The sequence below is a fragment of the Triticum aestivum genome, chromosome 7A, assembly GCF_018294505.1.
Source record: "Triticum aestivum cultivar Chinese Spring chromosome 7A, IWGSC CS RefSeq v2.1, whole genome shotgun sequence".
Classification (NCBI taxonomy): Eukaryota; Viridiplantae; Streptophyta; class Magnoliopsida; order Poales; family Poaceae; genus Triticum; species Triticum aestivum.
The window spans coordinates 62,474,090-62,480,660 of NC_057812.1; the positions used below are offsets into that span (position 1 = coordinate 62,474,090).

The 6,571-nt window shown below is 44.1% G+C and overlaps 1 pseudogene; it reads left to right on the plus strand.

The window, feature by feature from the left end:
• The first annotated feature begins 3,025 nt into the window (after nucleotides 1-3,025).
• LOC123154234 (WRKY transcription factor 72B-like) overlaps nucleotides 3,026-6,571 on the plus strand; it is a 4,183-nt pseudogene continuing 637 nt past the window's right edge.

Here is a 6,571-nt window from a genome sequence, read left to right on the forward strand (position 1 = left end):
GGCAGAGCTAGTCTCCGCTGCTAGTATACAAACAAAACTGATTAATGGCACATAGGCATGACATAGCTTGGGCGTCAACTTGAAGCTTCCCTCTCGTCATTGCTGTCACTTACTGAATCAATAAATTAATTAAGGACACGTTCTTCCTGTCATTTCAATGTGCTCGTGTGATCGATCTGTTCCATGGAGGACCCAACTACCCTGTGGGTTCTACTTGCCAAACTCTTGGTAACCTAAACAATACTCCATTCGTTTCGAATTACTTGTCGCGGAAATGGATGTATCTAGACGTATTTTAGTTATAGATACATCCATTTATGTGACAAGTAATTTCGATTTCTGTGACAAGTAATTTCGACCGGAGGGAGGGAGTATATTTTACCAAGATCATCCAGGCTAGATATAGGTTAGCTACCTCTTCCAAGATCGCCATTCTAGATATGCACACTTTCTGATATGATCGATGACCACTACTCATGTCACTGGCTGTTTTGCAGTATGGTTGTCATCAAAACTGTTTGACTCCATCGTGTACGCATTGTTGCTAACTTCCATTTGAGACCATGTGCATTCAAAGATAAAGAGGCAGGTTGCAAAGTCGCGATTGCTGCATATGAACAAGCTATCGGCCGTCTTAATTTTGTGTATACATACTCTCTCCGTCCGGAGACACTTGTCGGAGAAATGCATAAAAATGGATGTATCTCGAACTAAAATACGTCTAAATACATTGATTCCTCCGTTCGACAAGTATTTCTGGACGGAGGGAGTATATGGTTATATCCGTACCCTACTTGTAATTTCTTACTCTTCTTTTCTAATGCACGCGTCTCACAGATGATGGTTTCTTTTGGAGTACAATGCAATTCTTCCTTTACAACAACTACAAACTAGGAATCATTTGCAGAAGCAACATATATAGTCCCTTGTTTCATGAGCATATACATAAGGTCTAGGCTCTGCGGACTGCATGTATATACAACCTCCGTCACAAATTACTTGTCTTAGATTTATCTAGATATGGATGTATCTAATGCTAAAACATGTCTAGATGCATCAGTGTCTACAAGAATCTAAGACAACTAATTTGGGATGGAGGGAGTAATATAGATAGATATGTACGTTAGATACTTGGTGAAGTCACATAGGTCTACAGGTCAGAACTTTTCCGATCGTACAACTAATCACCATGTTCATCTCCACTCAAGATATTATGAGTCGATGTTCCTCAAGAAGCAAAAGAAGGGGTTGACTTCCAAATTCTGATCCATACGTAGGCATGAATGCATACTACCGTAGTGCCAATTTTGTATGTCTCATTGTAACAGCTTCCAACTCATACGTAGTCAAACAAGTATATATGCAGATGTGCCAATAAGAAAACTCAGAGACGAAGACATATAATCAACTGCCTATAAGTTTGAAATATACTGGTTGTAATTGTAAACACAAAGATCCAACTAACGGATGTACTCCCTCCGTCCGAAAATAGTTGTCATCAAAATGGATGAAAAGGGATGTATCTAGAACTAAAATACGTCTAGATACATCTCCTTTAATCCATTTTGATGACAAGTATTTCCGGACGGAGGGAGTATTGAATTAGTAATGCCACTTGTTACCTAGTAGAAAAATACAAGTCCTTTGGTTTTTCTTCCGGACAAAAAGAAGAGGAAGGAAACTTGACAAGCACCAGTGGGATTACCTACCTCTTGAATTGCTGCAAATTTCAATCCCTGAGCCACCTAACACAGTGTGTAAAGTCCAGCCCGTGCGCACATATTCAAATACCAACGGCACTTCAGCATCTAAATGGAAAATTAGGCAAACTAACTAAGCTTGGATTAACAGGAATAATGTTCTTCTCTAACCGGGTAAATGCTGGATGCAGTTATTGATAGTTTTAGAGTAGAGATCGGGTCTGTTGCAAATAGACGACGAGAACATGAACTGTAAGCCATGAAGGTTTCAACGCATTGGGATCTAAAAAGAATGGTAACACTAGCTAAATCCATGATAACTGTAAGAGCACCAGTGGGATCACCAGAAGAGGCAGCCAGAACTATACTCACACGGCATTCTAGGCAATCGGCACAACTAACTTTGGATCACAGCACCACACTTTTTCTTAATCCCCATGAGATTAGCCATGATTAAGGTCAATGGTCTTGCATTTGTTTACTGTGTTGATATGTTGATTTCCCAAAGAATGCCATGCAAGTAGTCCACTACTGAACATGCATGCCTGTGGAAGAGGGGAACCTTGGATCTAGGGAGATTTATCTACGTACTTATTGTCTAGCTAGTCATGGTCCAAGCCTTGCAGTTCTAGCCCAGTTTTTGATGATAGATCTGGCTAGCTAGCGAGAAATCATTAGTTTTATTGTCTTTTTGTGATTTCCGTTAAAAAAAATGAATTTTTGTGAATAAATTCTTTTTCTGACCATTCTTAGTCTAATTCATTATTCTCTGACATAATCACATAACTACTAATAACAAGTACGCCGTCGAATTAAGTGGACTTTTTCTGGCAGGAAATTCTGACTTATGTAGAAGACACATGGGCCTCGCTGTCCTCCCTCCCCCTCTCCAAATCTCATTACATGGATCAAAGACATATTGTATGAGCGATTATGACTGAACTTCCTCTAACGAACGGCCATACAGGACTGAAATTTGGTCAGAAAGTGATTCCTTGCTTGACGAAAGAGTCTCCCGCTCTATAATAGTGGGCCCAGGCGACGCCGACGCCGAGGACGAGGACTCGCGGGAAGCTTCATCAACGCCAGAGGGGGGCAGACAGCAGCAGCATGTGGCGCACGTTGAAGCCTATTCGACACACGTAAATCTCAGTCTCCTCCGCCGATATATGGATTTTTCTGGCTCTCTGCGAGTCTTCACCAAAGAGTGCGGCTATGTTTGACATTTCTGACGCTGACTGCCTGATCAGCGTAGGTAAGCACCGGCGTACGGCGTTTGTTTATGCCAAAATAAATCCAGTCCAAACAGGAGAGGGGTGGAAGAGAAGAGAAGGTCGAGGCCATGGTCTATCTAGGCGCCTAGCTAGCTGTCTATATATAACAAGGCCATGGCAGGGCTGGTGCTAGGCTAGAGAAGAAAGGATTGGAAGCCTAGAGAAACTGCAAGGAAGAGTATGAGATAGCTTGTCTTCTGTGGAAGGAGATCGAGTTGATGAAGGGAGACCACCAGAGGCAGCTTGGCGGCCATGAAGAGCGGTTGAAAGATCAGGTTTCAAACTGTTTAATTACCTCTTGATTTTGTGTGTGTGCTTTGATATGCTTCAAAGAGTTTGATTATTTTTCTTGAATACGAGTGTTCATCTGGTGTTGGATAAGTATGGTAGGGCTAGTGGTAAGGACTTGGCTGAGTTTCTCTCTTCTATGAGATATGGTTCTTGATCCATGTATCATGTATGAGAACTTGAGAAGTCAGGGACTTCTCTTTCTCATGTCAAAATCTATCAGGTGATCATCTTTAGGGACCACAGATCCTGGTGCACGTAGAATAATAGTCAAATTAAACATGTGGATAAGCCAAGAAATGGATTTTTCCACAGCTTGTCATCCAATAAATTCATGCTGTTATGAATTGTTTGCTCATCTTATACTAATATATTAATATCGACTTTCATGTTGGGGTGTTGCAGATGAGAGATGAACATCGAGCCTCGGATGGCAATTTTTTCAAATTCTTGCAAAACCAGTCAAGCACAAAAAAAGAGGTACATAATTATCCTTTAAACTGAAACTACTAATAAGTAGCCTTTAAATTTCTTAATTACCCTGAAATTACCCAACAAATTCAAGAAAAAGAACCTACATCTATTAGCTGTATATATTTCACTATAATTTTGTCCATCTTCCTTGGTAGTTCAAAACTAGTTAGTCTCCGGTAGTCAGATAGTACATACACACCAAGCCAAGTGGCCAACTAGCCATAAACATATGTGCTTTGCTTCACCAATGAGTATATAACTAATAACGGGTCTCGCTGTTGTGATGTTTTCATCGATTCAGGCTCAAGAAGACAAGATTGCATCCACGAGGGCAGAGATGGGCGAAGTGAGAAAAGAGAACGAGAGGCTGAAGACGATGCTGTCACGGATGGTGGAGGACCATCGATCCCTTCAGAAGCAGTTGGATGTTCTCCACCAGCAAGGGCGGGGCAAGAACCTCGCTGTGGGCTCACCGGCGCACACATCGCCTTCCAACGACGTCAAGGAGCCCGGGTTCGCCTCTTTGCGCCTCGGAACGAGTGCCGGCACGAGCAGGCAGAACATGGGAGAAAAGATAAAGAGAGGCACTAATAATCCAGAAAGCAGAGACATGTCTCTTGAACTATCACCAGGCTGCAAAGCTGTTGGTGTAGCCGGTCAAAGTGAGACGAAGGTGCATCGGGATGCGCTGACGTTGAGCCCTGGAGGCAGCTCCGAGGAGGAGGCCGTGGAGACGACGACAACGTCAGCCGCAGCGAGCAAAATGGTGAAGAACCCGAGAAGCACCGGCAGTGGTGTGGAGGCGGAGGACGAAGTGGCCCAGCAGCCACTGGCCAAGAAGGCCAGGGTGTCTGTGAGGGCTAGGTGTGACACGCCAACGGTACGTACATATATATATAGATACATACACAAGTGACTAAGCAATGAAATGTTAAATGGGTGAGATGGAAATTCATTATAAAGATTATTTGTGTTTGCCTTATATATGAAACGGAGTGAAAGGCTGTTTCAAGAGAACATAAATGATTTGTGTGGTTTGTTGGCCTTAGATGAATGATGGATGCTAGTGGAGGAAGTACGGTCAAAAGATATCCAAAGGGAACCCGTGTCCGCGCGCCTACTACCGCTGCACCGTCGCAACGGGGTGCCCCGTCAGGAAGCAGGTATGGTTTGCATGATCATTATCACAAAGTAAAATTCTTAACTGATGTTTGGTAATTGGTACTACCAGTATACTACATGGATCAGTGTACTGTGCATCTGAAGTCCTCGGGCGATCAGTGTACCTAACATAAATATATCCATGCTAAAAGTTCTCAAACAAAATTAAAGTAACCAAGTTTCATGCCCATAGCATACCTCTCACATACCACAATATTTCAAATATAAGTGATCAGCTTAAGAAATAAATGTAACAGATTCAAATAATGTGGTAGGTTAACATGCACATTCACATCACTATTTGAACTGCTTAGTGTTCGTGGCATGATTTGTCTTTTTTTTAGGTTGCGAGTTTAATTTATAACTGAAATTTCATGACATGATAGATGTAAATTGTGTGTGCGTGTGTACTCAATTATTTACATGATTTTTAATAACTTTTGGCATGGATTTTCTAAGCAGCTGCACAAGGACTTCATGTACAAATGAGTGTGCACATTTGTGCGCTCGGTATAAGAGAAAACAATCTTCCCTTTGGTAATAGCAGTGGCAGGGATTTGCACTTGAACTAATCAAGTTTGCAAGTAAAATTCTTAACTAATCATAGATGCTTTAACACTTGCGTAGTCACGCTCATATTTCTTCAATGACATGAACACACAATGATGCAGAGGCCGGAGGTCATCCTCCTTTTCTAAAAAAAATGAACACACACTGAACACAACATCCTTCCTGTTAGTAATTTGTGACGAATTAGCGCAAAACTGATAGCCTTTTGTTAGGTCTCGCAATTATGGTATTTTCAGCCGATGCTTGCCATAATTGTGATAATTTTTTTGCTATTTACTGTCACCATGGTCACCAAGACCATGCATTTATGTTTTTCCCCAGGTGCAGAGATGTAAGGAGGACATGTCGATCCTGATCACCACCTACGAGGGTGTGCACAACCACCACCTCTCCGCCTCCGCCACCGCCATGGCATCCACCACTTCTGCCGCTGCGTCCATGCTCATGTCAGGCTCCTCCACCTCATTCGGCTTCCCCTCCGCTGCCTCCAGCCTCCACGACCTCAGGTTCGGCCTCCCAACGGCAACCACCGTCAACCCGTCCAACCAGCTGACCGGCCGTCCGTTCTTCCTCCCGGTAGCCGGCGGTGCGTCCATCAGCGCCACCCCGTCATACCCCACCATCACCCTCGACCTCACCTCACAGGCCGCCTCGCAACATGCCTTCTCCCTCAGCAATAGCAATAGGTTCTCCTCCAGCTTCACCGACTCTCACGGACACAACAACATCACTAGTAGGTACCCTTCCACGACCTTCTCCTTCTCTAGCTTCAACGCGAGTAGCCTACCCGGCGCCACCACTTGGCCATCAGGGGTTGGATCATACATGGGCTACGGATCCTCGTCTGACACGTCCTACAACGGCCCCAACAAGGGCACATTCAAAGCTGCACTGAGCAGCATCCCTGGAAGGCAACAAGGCTCGGCGACATCGCTCTACCAACTGGTGCATGCGCGACAGAGGGCGGCTGAGTTGAGCAGTGGTGGCACGGGCACGGCGGGGCCGATCGTGCTCACTGATACGATCGCTAAGGCGGTTACGTCGAACCCGGGCTTCCACACGGCACTTACAGCTGCCATCACATCGTACGTCGGCAAGCCGACA